At 38.3% G+C, this 15852-nt stretch overlaps 1 long non-coding RNA gene across 1 annotated transcript in view; it reads right to left on the bottom strand.

Moving 5' to 3' along the window:
* The window catches only part of LOC136017575 (uncharacterized), a 69932-nt gene that overhangs the window by 18758 nt on the left and 35322 nt on the right, over window positions 1–15852 (bottom strand). Inside the window, exon 2 of the long non-coding RNA XR_010613989.1 lies at window positions 11784–11896. This is a non-coding gene — a long non-coding RNA (uncharacterized LOC136017575). The remainder of the gene's footprint in view (window positions 1–11783; window positions 11897–15852) is intronic.

Below are 15852 nucleotides of genomic sequence, written 5' to 3'. Positions count from 1 at the left end.
TATCTGCTCTTAAAAGCTGTGAAAGCTTTCAGAATTTATGTCATCTTATTACAAAGGCTTCCACATCCTGATTATATTGGGTGAAGAATACAAAGACACAAATGAAGATTAAGTTTCTGCTGTGGGCTTATTTTCTCTGAGTGCTCCTTCTACCCCTTGATCATCTATCAGCCTTACTCTCGAAGCTCCCAATTCTAAGGCATTTGGAAAAAAAAAAAAAAAACACACAAAAAAAAAACCACAATCAAAAAAACTCAAAAAACAAAACCCCCAAACAACACCGCAAAACCCAAAACCAAAAAACCTAAACCAATAACTTTATTATTAATCTTTATTCACTCTGTTAGGTGTCCACCCCCCCCACTATGTGCTTTTACGTTTAACCTGCCCGAGCCCACCAGCCATTGTATATTTCCCATTTGAACAGAGATTCACTTCTTGGTGGGATGTTATCTTGCTTACTACAGTCCCCTTATTCTGCTCTTCAACAACGCCTCTTTCTTTCTGTTTTCCAAAATGTTTTGATGAGTACGTTAGTTCTGTTTTTCTGGTACAAGCACCCCGGGTAGTACCCATCCGCCTGTAAGCAATTTTCTTTGGTTTAAAAACAATTCTATCTCCTTTTAAATGTTAAGTGCCAGCATTTTAATTATATTTTTGTTCAGATAAGCCTGTCTGACCTGTGTAGGCTTCCTCTACTACAGACACTTCCATAATTCTGAAAAAAACATTCCCCTCATCCGTGTGAGCTCTCTGCCATGCTCCCAGCTGCACAGAGACCTAACCCCTACATTTTCTTATCTTGGCTAACTTCTAAATGGAGCCAGGGGCTGGAGACTGCAGAAAAGGGCAAGTACAGTACGAATGTTGCATTCTAACCCTCAAGTGATCTGCGATTGTATTCAGTATTCCCATTATCCCAGATTAACAACCACTGTGAAGAATGAGCATAATTCAGGTAAGACTGTTAATGAACTACGTTATTATCAGGCTTATGCTGTTTCAACAGAGCACTTGTTCTGCTAAGTTGTGGCATTTCACAACAAGGACTCAAGTTGATGCAGAGACTCAAATCCTTGGTTATTATCACCAAGCCCTTTTTATCCCCTTGTTCGGTACTTTCCCAACCTGCACATGCGTACAACGTTCAATCACTTTGGCCACTGTGATACTCTCCAGGTAAACAGTCCAATCACAATGTTGCAGACCCTCTCACAGCCCCCACATCCTCTGGCCTACAACACCCCAGCTCATCACCTCAGGGCTTGTCATGCACCAAGGCCTCAGAGCTCATTCCCAAACTCTTTTTCATGCAAATCTTATCACCTTCACTCCCCACACTAAGTGAAGTACTCAATGGGCTTATCTAGGAACTGCAGTAGTATTGTATTTCTTATTGCCAGTAGTCAATGTTAGCAACATTTTTGCACTTGCTGACTTCAATTCAGAGGGCACAACTGCTGCCATTGCTGCTCTGGGAGGGCAAAGCCTGTGTCCAGGGAAAATAAAATAACACCAAGGTTGACAACTGCAGAAGTAGGACCTATTTGCCTTCACCATGTGAAGAAACGTCCAAGCCATGACACCAAGAAATGTGCCCTGTCTGTGCTAATTTTTGCCCACCTTTTGATTTATTTGGAAGCAATTAATCCTTTTCCAACCACCAAACCCCAACAGGCTCTGAAGAGTTATGCCAGAAGATTGCTAATAAATTGTAGTCAACTAAGTACGACACTGCTGACATCTTAACCTACCAGGCACACGGGGAAAAAGAAAAGAAAAATATAAAGATTAGGTGTGCATAAGTGAACAACAGTTTGATGCTTATTATAAACAAACCACACTCTGAACTCAAGCCCATGCAGTAGCTTAATCAGCAGGGAACATAATGGCAAATGAGGGCAAAATTAATCTCCAGTGTTATATCATCCTAAAAAACATTAAGCAACCTTTCATTTGTTTCAAATCAGTAGTTTTCCCACTGCTTTCATAGAAATTATTAGTACAACTATTGCTACATATTTGTTCAAAGCAATAAGAAGTATATAGTACTACAGGAAGGACACAAAGAATACAGGCACTTTCTCATCACTACACCTCTGAATTTATTCAACTTAATCACCAATGTCTTATTCAACTAATCCTAAACAAAAAGCTCACCCAAATTCGTCCTGCTGCTTTGAACTGAGCTGTTTTTCCACACTTAATTCAAATACGCTTTCCCTAAACAATCAGCACAACTTCGAATTGAACAGAAGAAGGAATAAAAGTTCAAACTCATTTATTTTAATGTGCTAGAAAATCCCTCATGATGCTCTGAATGCAAGCGCAGTGATTGGATTAGAGGGGAGTAACTTTGCCCAATTACATGTGACACGTGATAGATATTAAAACGCCATTTGTTAGGTAGTACTATCAGAACAAAAAAAAACCACCCCAAAACCAAACAAACAAAAAAACAAACCAACAAAACACCCACCCCCACCCCCCCAAAAAAAAAAAATCCAAACCACAAAGAAACCCACAAAGGAAAAAAAAAAAAAAAAAAAAAGGAAAAACTACATTACAGTTTGTACACACAAATTAATTCAGTAAGTTCTCCTCCCCACGTGCTTTGTTAGGGCAATGAGTAGCTGTATAGAAAGAGCTGTGTTTTGTTACTTCTATTGTATTGTATACTTTTGTTATGTTTTAAAGTTCAGAGCTTATGAACACCAGCAAAAGCAATCTCAGCTACCCTTCCTATATAAGTTTCAGTCCTGTCAAACAAACAAATTGTTACAGTTCGTGGTCCAGACTTCTAAAGCATTATGCTGTCTGTGCACAATATTGCCTTTCCCTCCATTTCACTCGTTTCACAAGCCCCCCCACCTTTTTTTCCCCCCTTATTATCAATTGATTTGCATTATCTGTTTAAACACAAATGTTACCAACCACCTTACTCCTGTTGTAGATACTAGAGTAGTCTAGAAGACATGACTGTGAATCTCTGGGGTCCTATCCTTCCAGGCTGACAGCTAAACATCTGGTCATCTGCCTAGACAGATGAATTTCTCCACTTTCTGACTTTGTTTTATGGATATTGTTAGAATAATGCCAATAACATAGAAATCATTAAAAGCATTTTGAACTCAAAAGAACTTCAGTGTTCAAAAAATTTCACTTTCTAAAATTTGTTAAACAGCTCTCAAAATGATATAAAGGAAGCACAAGCAGAATCTTTGATATAAAGGGCATCACAAGAGCTTACGCTGTATTGTTTTCTGGGATTCTGCACTAAAATGTGTATTAAAATACTGGAAAGGCAAAGATTCAGAGATCCTTCCTGTACAGTAAGGTGTACTACAGAGACAGAAGGAAATTGATATTGCATAGCAGATTAGAACAAAACAATAATCTTTGATCTGTTAACCTAGTTGCCTTGGTAACAAGTCTTCACCAAAAGCAAACCCCAAGAAGAAGAGTCTTATTTACTGGGGGGACAAGTCGGACTTTAAGTCTGCTTTCATTCAGAATATTTGCCTAATTTTTAATCCGCATCTCAAGTAAACAGCCTTGTTTTCATGACGTGTGCTAACAGTAGTCCCCATTAACAGTCTTTTACAAGCAAAATACAACTATCTTCTGCCATTCAATATTATTCATTTTACCTCTATGAGTAATGAATATAGCTTACCAAATGTTGAAGAGCTTTAAAATGCTTCATTATTCTTAGAAGCTTTGTAATGCACTTAGGAAAAATCAGAAAGGGTTTGGTGGGGTTTTTTCAATATAAAAATATGATGCTTCTTTAAGAACGTATTTCTATTTAACGTGTTAATAGTGGTCCTTAAGCCTTTCTTCTAGCAACAGAAACTCATGATTATTTAATTACTAACAACTCACAAAATGAAAGCATGGTTATATGGCAATATATACGCATGTTGTGGTGAAAAGATGGTCAAGAAATGGTGTTTCTTACCATAATGGTTTCCACTGACTATTCAGTCATAGCTGCATGTATTTTTTTTATTTTTAGAAAATATCAATAGCTAGTGGCAATCCATTAAAAATGTAAATAGAGGAAGGTGAGATTAGATGGGTTTTGAAAATTAGCTCTAAGGATGATGCAAAGGAAAGAACAGCCTCTGTTATAGATATGTCAAGTTAAGGAAATTGGTTTATTTCAGGGCTACTTGACTGTTTTTCATTTATTGCTGCGTCTGCAGTAGAAAAATCCCAATGTCATTTCTGAAGCCTAAATTCAAGTTTGAAAGGATTGAAAACCAATATTTTTTGCCATGCATTCACACTCTTTAATTTTGGCAGTTAATCCTTACACATAATGCATTCAGGTGGCCTGACCTTTCCACAGTCTAGGGACTATCATGTAAGGTGGTGCTTCAATCAAGAAAATAACTATAACCGATCACAGAGTTAAAACATCGCCAACCTGAAACACCAGCAAAACCGCAAGTCCTCTAGTGATCCCTGGAATTATAACAGAATACCACAATAAAGAGCCTACTTGCGTTGCACACATTATTCAAATACTCTTGAAACAATATTTTGCAACATTCAAAGTGTCTGTGTAGCAGTCCAGCTACTTCTCCAAAAACGAACTAATGAAGTTTCTCTTCACTTTCTATCTTACAGACAGACCAAAAGTAAGATTCCTCCCGGACCTCTACCTTCCACTTTGGCTCCCCCACTCCATGCGATTTTAATGTTAGGTTATTTTCACAATTTGTACCAGAAACACAGGTTTAAATGTTTTTCTCCCAAATACTAGCAAAGCTAAGCAGCATGTGAACAAAAGGTGGAACCATTCCTATAAGACATAACTGATATTTTTGAAGACTGCAAGTACCTGAGACATAGCTATGCTGTAATGCATCTTCTTCAAGTTAATAAAACTGAAAGAACCAGATCTCTTCAAGATTGTTACAGGTATTTACTGCCAGTAACAATTAAGCCACAGTAGGGAACTTATGGGTAAACAGAAAACTCTAGGATTAAATTTCAAGTGCATTCAGGCTAGCTACCCATTTAAAGTATATTCCACCAATACCATGTTGTAACCATTACTTTGCCATAGTATTATTACGTTTTTAAAGAAATACACATATCTGATGAAGAGAGTTTCAATTAAAAAATCTTGGGTAGACACCAAGGCTTAGTACTTTAAATGACTATTCTTTAAAAGCTCAATCCCAGGTCAAAAATGTCATTGCAGAAGCAAGAGACAAGCATTTAGAGCTCTTAGCATTTTAAGAAAATTCAGATAACATATGGGCAAAACTAAGGGGAATCAAACCAAACAAACATACACCCCCCCGCCCCAAACCCAAAAACAAGGAAAAGTTGCTTATGAAAGAGAATCGACAGGTTTCAGACTCAGAGACCATTCGACTGTTCTTAGATATCAGTCTTTGCTTTGAAAATCAATGCAAATGGCCAGAGATTCAGTAATCGAGTAACAGAGAAGTCATCTAGCAAAGGCATACAGGCACTTTTCACCTGGCACAGGTCCTGCTCTGTGTTCACAGCCTGAGATGCAGAGTTCAAGGCAGCACTGTCAGTGGTCCTCTATTAAAACATTTCCAAACTAATATAGATCCCTGTCTCCACTTATCAAAGTTAACTGGGCTTTTATGTGATTGAATAGAAACACACTGTCCTCAGGTAGTTTCATCTCTTTTTGTCAGAGGCGGGACCATATTAAGAGACAGGTTTCTTCTATTATAATGGTCTTTCAACAGAATCACACTACCTATCAAAGGAAAAAATGAAAAAAAAAAAAAAAAAGTCATACAGAGAGTCACAGCAGCCTTCTATAAACCCAGCATTTTAAGGACCACAGAGCCATACAGCACTTCCATTGTAAATCTGCAGGAATTCCTTTTAGAAAAGAGATAATTTAGCTACAGCCTTTACAGGTACATGAATTGGAATAACCATATTTCCATTTTGGGTGTCACTATTAGGATTAGGGGTAAAACTGTCTTAGAATTAATTCTTAATCATATTTAAAATAAAAATTCTCAAAATAAGCCTTGCTGATACTCCTAAAAGAATTCCTGAACTATCTAAAAGAAATCTCCTCCTAACGACCACTACCACCAAATATAGGAGGAACAATAAATTTGATGTAAATTTTTAGACAAAAGACTTCCTTTGAGTAAAGACCAATACCTCAATACAGAACACTACAGCTTTTTCAAGTTGCTCTTTTGCACATTTCTGTCTGTACCTTCGTAACACATTGATTAACATGGTGGCTGGTTTTATATTTCTGAATAATTTGTACTTCTAAATTTATACACCTATGGATAGCTTTAAACAAATGAGGATCTACCTGAGCAACATTATTTGTTGCAGTGACAATAATTTCTACTATCATTTAAATAAATCAGGATCAGCTGGTAGTTTCTATCAAACTGTTACAAAAGGGAGTCCTTTTCCATTTAACTTTTTCCTCTAAAGATACAGACAAATTAATTTCTTAGCCAGATCTCCTAAGGAAATAAGATTTATGGCTGAAGTTTGCATAACTTTAAAGACTTGTAAGTCCATTTGTGAACTTCAGCTGGGAAGTAAAAATTCTGAAGCACTGAAAATGCTTATAAACTTCATAGTGTGCTCAGGAGATAGGCCCTTGTGGTCCCTACTGATGGCAAAGAAGGCTGCAGAATGAACTTACTCTCCAAGAGCAGCAAAATAAGTTTAGGTTACAGACGTAAGTTCTACCTAATAAGGAATGCCTTGTGTTTTTAAACATTCTGATTGCCCCTAAAAGGTTTCATCACCAGAGGAGTGCTTAAGTGACATCTTATACTGCTTAGCCAGTGACTGAAGTAAAGCCTTTCACTAGTGAATCCAGGTATTACCTGAAATCCATTATCTGAAAGCATTCTAGCTGGCTCCTTGAGCAGGACTCTTGTTTTTGGTTCAGTTCCTAGCTGAACGTGAAATCTAAAACATTTCCTTATAAAGGCAACATCCCGATTGTGTGCAAAGGAGAATCCAAATGAACTATCACTTTTACTAAGCTTCCCAGATCAAAATTTTACATGGACCGCCAGGAGCTTAGACTGCTTCTGCCATTCGCTCTCCGGATAAGCAGAGGATTTCTGCCTCCAAAGCTCCTTATCCAACCCCATCCAAAAGCACTGAATGTGGTTCAGTGCTATTTCAGAGTAAGGCTCACTCCCTGCATCTCTGCAAACAGCATAGTTCACATTAGCCTCTCAGGATTTAGATATCCACATCTAAATGTGATGCATCTAATTCTGACACCTGCTATCAAACCTCTGCTGTAGACAGCAGCCTTAACTCAAAGAAGGCAGCAGAGTGACAGCCATCAACACAAAAGAAAGGTTGTCCCAACCTGAAATGTCTTTGGAAACTGAATTAACTATCATCTTCATTGAGATTTTGAAAATGTTGTTTCCGCTTCAACAAGAGTTGATTTAGAGAAAACAGTTCCAACTATTAACATTATTAGGTCTGTAGGAATCACACTTTTTATAACATTCCCATAGAATGTCTCATATTCAAACAGAGACTGAATTAGTATTACCGCTTAGTTTCGGGAGACCTCTACCTCACTTCAAAGCTGCCTTTCAGAGCTATCGGTATCAATGTTCAAATGATTCATAGTGTGCTGAAACATCTTCCAACTTCTATTAAATGCCAAAGAGCACGGTGTCAGCTCTTCATCTGCAGCTTTTGGTTAAGGTATATTCAACCCTACATGTAGCATATACATCCCTACTGCAACCTCAGCAACAGAGAAGAGCTGAGGCATTAACTGCAGACACTTAAGAGGTTTTCCTGTGCAAAAAGCAGTTCTAATAGCTAACCAATATTTAATTAATAAAATTCAGGGATCATCTCCAAGATAAGACTATAAATGGGAAGCTGCAAATATATTTAATTGGTTAATATTTAATATTAATTGATTAAATTCAAAAGAAACTCATTATTTGTACAAAGAGGACTTACTTAACAACACAAAATAGTCATCAGCAGAAAAGAGTCAGTGGCTTAATATAGAAAAATAAAAGACCACGGTATCTGAAGCCAAGTACATCTACTTCAGGGTTATTCGGAATACGAAAGAAAATTCCTAAAAACATTCCTTTAGAGTAGCCATTATATTTTGTGCTCGCTCTCTCTCACACACACAATCAACCTGGGAGACATTAGTGGTTTTCTAAGTCTCGATGGTTTCTTTATGTACCAATATATTTTTTACTATTGACATTATATCAGCCCAGTAATGTATGTTCAAGGGAATAAAAGATGTATTTAGAAGATAAAAATAACAAACCAACAAGGGTAAAAACTACATCTACATAGAACTTGTAAGAGAATATATGATATGCAACAAAAGGGGACATCCTTGTTGGAATGAACTATAAGCGTGGTAGCATTAAGCAAAGAGATTACAGGAAATTATAAGCAATGATGTCACCAGTTCAAGGAAACATGCACACTGAACTGTAACCTATCTATTTTTCCCTTTCAAGGTGTTAGACACATTCAGGTTTTTTTAATAGCTTTAATGCCTTTATTTTAAAAGATAAATTATGCACACAGGTTGCTACAGCTTATTTTGAGGCCTAACATAGTGCCACCTTCCTTGAGTTTTCTTACCTCAGTTTTCAGGTAATTTCTTTAAATATTCTGAGTTTCATTTCTGTTTTATATTCTCCAATTTTCACCCTAATACCACATCTCTCTATTTACTTTTCTCCCAGATGCCTACATTATCTCCTTTATCATGGAATTTATCTTTTCATCCTTAAATCTTCTCATTCGCTCTCCACTCTAATTCCTTTTTGCTTTCTGTGATGCAGCCTGACCCTTTATCAACTATTCTATCACCTTCCTGTCTTTCTTCTCTCACTAAAATGACTCCTGAGAGATGCTGTAGACTTGCAGAGCTGCATGAGAGACCCCCTAAAGATCATCAGTGTCTAGAGGACAGAAATTACAGTTCTTGACTTCTAAAAAGATCCTGTTTGAAAACTCTTCACTTTTACAGAGTCAGAAATTTTACAGTACCACCAGGATATTCTGAAATTGTCATTGCATTTTATATTCTTTTGGGGAATCTGAGGACTTTAAGATTCCTTTGTAACTTGAAATATCTAAGTAACTGAATGATGAGATGTGATTCTCTTCTGTGCTGCAAAAAGCTAATAATTCACAGGAGGCTGGAGGAATGAGGAACAACTACAATAAACAATGCCTGTCTACCAGTTCTCAAAATGCAGGCTACATGTACGTATGACAGCCTGCCAGTCAACTGGCTATGAAGGTTTTTATAAATTAACCAGAGGATGAAATTTCAGTGTATGGCCATGTGAAATGTGTTGCTAATTGTAATAAACCCGAGTTCAACAATAAGCCTCAGAAGTATCATTAAATACAGTGTATATTTGAGATTGCAGTGAGTTATGGCTGTATCCAAAGTACAAAGACAAACTCCTCTGATGACAAATTATAAATATATAGATGTCAATGAATGATTTTCAGAAAATACAGTTAATATCTATCAAATCAGTGCTGCAATTCTGAAGAGACATTTTTCAACACTGAACAAAATTACTCTTAATCCTTGCCATAGCTTCAATAACTTGGCTGTTAAACACAGTGTTGTGACATGTACTTCTCTATATAAAAGGCTGAAGTAACAAAAGGAAAAAAAAATAAAATCACAGTTAAACACATAGCTGAACTAAGATCTGATGGTTTTAAATATCCCCACTTGAGGTCTAAACATGACTGCACTGGCCAGTTATCTCCACCCCCCTCTCCCACCCACCCTATTTCATGGCATATGATAGCTAAGAATCAAATCCTTCCATTTTATCATCTGTCCATTCACTGTATAATCTATATGCAACGGTAATATTTTAATAATTCACCCATAATAAACTAGAGGTACCAAAATAACATTTATTATGGTATCTAGAATGCCATTTGTCTATTTTCTACTTCAAAAAGAGAAAAGCAGAGCCACCTTGGGTATCATGAACCCTCACCAAAAATTAGATACCATCATTACCTTTTATAAAACCAAGTAACCTAAAAATACTGAAAATGTAATAAAATGCTCACCATGCTAACAGCTGACACTTGCTGGGAGAGAAAGTGGCTCTTTTATGCCTCAAAGCCACAGCTTGCCAAAGAACCTGTTTACCTCTCATCAAAGCAAAAGGATGTAATAGAGGACCTTACCAGTATAACCTTGCCCTTGGGTCTTACATCCTGCATTCTGATACATGAGAAAGAAAAAAAGACAATTCCTCAGAGAGATTCAATGTCACTTACAGTTCCACAATCAGAAACATATTAAGTCTACCCCAAAAGCAAGAGAAAGAGCAGGAATCTTAATGATGCTCATACACACATGCACCTATTTTTCACCATATTAAACAGCCTAAAAATAAAGCACCATTACAACTGCTTTCTCTAATCCTCTTATGAAGATAAACAATTACTTAACTTTCTTTATCCTGCAAACATCATCCTTAGTCTCTTCACCTTTCAAGACTGACACAGACCTCTTGGGTTATATGGCAACAGGACAAGGAAAACCATACACACTATGTATTATGTTAACATAATAAACCAGTTCTCGATCCACCTCACTACTTGATCGTCAAGCCCACACTTCTTTAGCTTATCTATGAGGATGCTGTGGGAGACAGTATCAAATGCCTTACTGAAATCAAGAAAAACTACATCTACCGCTCTACCATCATCCCTCCACCTAGTCACTTCCTCATAGAAGGCTATAAGGTTGGTCATACATGACTTCCCCCTCATAAAACCATGTTGGCTGTTCTTAATGACCCCCTCGTCCTTGATATGCCTAGTGATGGAGTCAAGAATAAGTTGTTCCATCACCTTTCCAGGGATGGAGGTAAGGCTGACCGGTCTATAATTACCCGGGTCCTCCTTCTTGCCCTTCTTATAGATTGGTGTGACCTTTGCCATCCGCCAATCCTCAGGCACCTCGCCCGTTTCCCACGACTTACCAAAGATGATGGAGAGTGGCCTAGCAATGACCTCCGCCAGCTCCCTCAGCACCCGTGGGTGCATTCCATCCGGACCCATCGATTTACAGATGTCCAGATTGCATAGCTGATCCCTAACCCAATCCTCATCTACCAAAGCAAACTCCTCCTTTGTCCTGACTCCTTCTGGGGCTATAGAAATCCGGGGCCCTCAGGGAGAGTCTGCAGGAGTAAAGACAGAGGCAAAGAAGGCATTCAGCACCTCTGCCTTCTTTATATCCTCTGTCTCCAGGGCACCCACTTCGTTCAGCAGTGGGCCTATATTGCCTCTTGTGTTAGTTTTATTTGCTATGTATTTGAAGAAGCCCTTTCTATTGTCTTTAACCCGACTAGCAAGATTGAGTTCCAAGGAGGCCTTAGCTGTCCTAATTGCCTCCCTACATCCTCTAACAACTGTCCTATATTCCTCCCAAGCGGCCAGCCCCTCCTTACATAATCCATAGATTCTCCTTTTCCACTTGAGTTTGCCCAGCAGCTCCTTGTTTAACCACGCTGGTCTCCTAGATCCCTTACTTAATAAAGTTGTCAGTGTTAAATACTGACCACTGACCTTATGCTGCTGGATATAAGAATATTATTAAGCGAGAAAATGCATGGATTTAATAATATATGCCAGATATTTACTTTAAATAAATATTGTAGAATCAAGTGTTTCAGAAAATTAAGACATGCAATTCCAAGTTAACATAGGATATGGAATGAATGTCTTACCAAGGACAAACACAGCTTATTTCAGGACTTGTTGCACTAACTTCTGTCACCGGGATCCACACCGTGATTCCAATTTTGTCTCTCCTCTCAGGCTGCAGTGCACTTTAAATATTCTGTAAATCAAGAGAAATGTTTTTTCTTGAATGTGCTCTCTAAAAGATAAAAACAGTTCATGCTATAAGACAACTATGAGTGAGTAATTATCCAGGATACTCCCAAGTGGCCAAGTATTGTATACTAACCAGCAAATTACATCTGCTTACTAATACTGATCAAGATCAGACAAAGATTTTCCTATTGATTAACTGAAAAAAATATCATAAAGTGCTAGGTTAAAGAATGAAGTACCATGTTTTTCTCCACATTATTTCCACAGTATTAATGTCTTATTTCTTTTTATTTACTCATAAAAATATTCTACATACTGTAGCTATTTTTCTACAAAAATTTCTTCCAGGTGAGCAATTACAGTCTTCTAACTTTCCTCTATATATTTATTCAGTATTAAGACAAACTATCTTGTGACATCTTGACACAGTTTTCCCACCGTGCAAACAACCTTACTACGCTTTCAGTTAAGCAGCACTTCTAATGTGGACTTCTACTTTACCACCTACATTAATAACCACTTTTCTGGTTTAGCTGTAATGTGAAAAATTTCTATGAAGCTTAATGATTAATAAAGGCGGGGGGAGAGGGGGGGGTGTCCAAAAAAACAGCCCACTTTTTTTTTTTCCTGTTTACATACAAACTCCATTAAGTATCATGTTTTTTCATTCAGTTTGGGTTCATTGTTACCACTGTCAGTTGGATTTTTCAATTATCTCAAAATATTCTATTTACTGGATACATTATTGAATCCTCCACATGCATGCAGCATTGTCCTGATCAAATGAACAGATAAAACATAGCAGAAAGGATTGCAAAAAGCTTCATGTAGAGCTTCCTAATCCTTGTACTATCTCCTGAAAATTAATGAATTCCCTTTCAGACAAAGGAATAGGACCTGTTGCTACTGCAAAGGCTGAAGGTACTCTAGACAACAACAAAGCGACAAGAGGAAGAAGTTATACGTGGTCTTGCAAGGTTAACAATGCAAGAAACAAGGAGTAAACAACCTCAAATTAAACTAACTGCATTATATTCTATAATACAACCTAATCTCTGTGCACATGAGATTTGAGAAGTAGTTTGTAGCCAAGAACTGGTTAGGGTGCCAATCCTTCCACTGCCAGCATTTGACTCCTAACAGGTAATGGCAGACTCCTGCACTGAAAGCAAGCATCCCAGTTGTGCACACAGCACACCAAATGGCCAACCTCCCTCCTGAAGGGGCATGACCAGACACGACACTGTGGTGACTATTATAAGCACTTCATAATAGAGATCATTTAGGGTGCAGCATTGAATAAAAAAAACCCCAACAAATCATCTAATTAAACCCCCAACATCTTACTACTACAGCCAATATGAAACTGGGAAAAATTACAGGTAGCTGCTATTAATCAATACAGAAACAATCAAGAGTTTATTAATTCATATTAAATTCCATTCTTTAGTGAAGAGAATTGGCAGAGAGCAGACCTGAGACCAAATGCCTCAGCAAGGTAAGTGGGATTTTATTCCAAGTGTCAGAAGGAACTACTGGATGGCCGCACACAAAGAGTTGCGGTCAGCGGCTCAATGTCCAGCTGGAGACCAGTAATGAGTGGTGTCCCTCAGGGATTGCTGTTGGGACTGGTCTTGTTTAACATCTTCATTGCTGACATGGACAGTGGGATTGAGTGCACCCTCAGCAAGTTTGCCGATGACACCAAGCTGTGTGGTTCAGTTGATATGCTGGAGGGAAGGGATGCCATCCAGAGGGACCTTGACACGCTTGTGAGGTGGGCTGATGCCGACCTTATGAAGTTCAACCGCGACAAGTGCAAGGTCCTACACCTGGGTCGGAGCAATCCCAGGCACGGGATTTCCCAGTGCTGAAATAAAGACATCTATCCTTGTTTATACTAGTTACCAGCAGCCTACTACTTTACTCTAGAAATATTGCCATCAGGGTGAACGCAATCTGAGCTCTCTCTGAATTGGAAATGGACTGGACATCTGATAACTTTCCCTTTGAGCAAGGATATCTCCCGAGTTTTGGGACTCCTTAGCTGAGACTAAGAGATCCTTCTTTGCCCAAGGCAGAAAGATCCCTTACCTGTGACAGATCCTCAGTGATTGATAGCATGCCGAATTAATGCTAGTGAAACATTACTAATCCATGTAGCTATTCAATATTATCATAAACACTGTATAGATAACACCATTTGGCATAAGCCTATGTCCAAGACTGAGACTGGACCTAGCTGCACCTAGCCTCTGTAAAGAGTTAGAAAAGCAAGGGGGTACACTCTGAGCCTCATGACTCAATGGAAGTGTCATCAAAATCAGGAAACAGGAAGGTATTCTTTACACTTTGTGTCACCGCTCTCTGTATGAATTATTCTAACTCAATTCTAGCTCAATTTTTCTTGTATGTTTCTTCCATGCAGTAATTAATGAGATTAATCCTGCCATCGAACATTTTAAACCTCGGTAAACCATTGTTAAACTTTGTTAAATTCCACTGAATATATTGAACTATGTCTAATTATTATTATACCTCAATATATTTTTGCTGCTTCTGTCTTTCGAGTGAGGTGCATTCAACTCATCCGAGACAGCTGCACAATGATGAAAATGAAGATACCAGACCAAATGAAGAGCCCTTTTGTACAGAACTCAAATTATACCCAACCAAATTGCTAAATATACGGCTTCTGAGATTTAAGGCAAGCAATACAGCCAGGGAAGGACCTGGCTGAGGCAGAGGAGAAGCTACAGTCACTTGATTAAGAACAGGGCAAGCACTTGAGCAAGAGGAGCCATGGCAAGCATGAGAAGGAGCCAACAGCTCTTTTGCCTGTACTGACAGCTAATTCAGCAATCAGCTGTAACACAAAGCAATACAAGCTATGGTGTGAACATCCTGTTCCCTCAGACCAACCTCCATCTGTTGACCTGGTGAAGTGGAAAGATAGTACACTGCTGGTCATTTTCACCTCTAATCTACCAGCAACAGTTTTGCTGAGGAAGAGGCACATTCAGCAATCCCATACAGCAAGCTCATTTTGCTCACCTCCATGGGATGAGGGCTCAACGCTGCTCTGGGAAATGAGATTTGTGGTGGGTACTGTCCACTGGAAAATAAACAGGTGTCCTCCTAAACCAAAAATATACCCCTGAAAACAGGGATGATTGCCAAAAGGAGCGAGTTCGACTGCATCAGACAAGAAGGCACCTAGGTTTATCCATCTGGAAATGACTGCCTATCAATTGATTGTGATACACTGTTCCTTTCCATAATGCTTCTCAAATATGTAGATAAGCAAAATTAAAAACCAGTGATTCAAAAATAAATGTAGTTTTCCTTGAAAGTCTGCTTCCCTTAGATTTCAAGCTTAGCAAAATCTTAGATGCTGAAAAATATGTGTCATTTAGAGTCAATGTTTGAGTCTATAACCAGCCATTGTTTTTTATAATGTAAGGCACAGGGGCTTCACAGCCAGACATATATCATGTGGTGCTCGACGTAATTCACAAATTCTTTCTTTTTCCAGAATCACTTTACACGCATTCAGAAATAAAAAACCACCTTTTCCTAATTTGATCATGTATCTGCATAATGTTTACGAAGAGGCTGTACATCTGAACCTGCCACGTGGTGAGGATATATGCAACCAGCATTACACCAGTGCCAATTCCTTTCTTCCTTTCAGAACAACGTCAGACACCAATTTGGTCTCTTTTTCTGAGGCAAGATCTGCTTCCCAAAGCTTATATCCGAGTGGTCTATCTTGACCCAGTGCAGCTTGGCAGAACTAATAGGGAATAACTAGCTAGTAAAACATAAGGGCTTTTATCTGTGTTCTTTCTTGCCTATAGCACTAAACCACTTTTCTAGTAGAAATCCATGATGCTGCTTAGAATATTTTTTCTGTTTGTGCATCTTAATCTCCCAAAGGGAAAAGCATAATTTATAAAA

The sequence above is a fragment of the Lathamus discolor genome, chromosome 6 (genome assembly GCF_037157495.1).
Source record: "Lathamus discolor isolate bLatDis1 chromosome 6, bLatDis1.hap1, whole genome shotgun sequence".
Lineage (NCBI taxonomy): Eukaryota > Metazoa > Chordata > Aves > Psittaciformes > Psittacidae > Lathamus > Lathamus discolor.
Note: the sequence above shows the minus strand (reverse complement) of the source record. Positions and strands in the feature narration are given on the sequence as shown.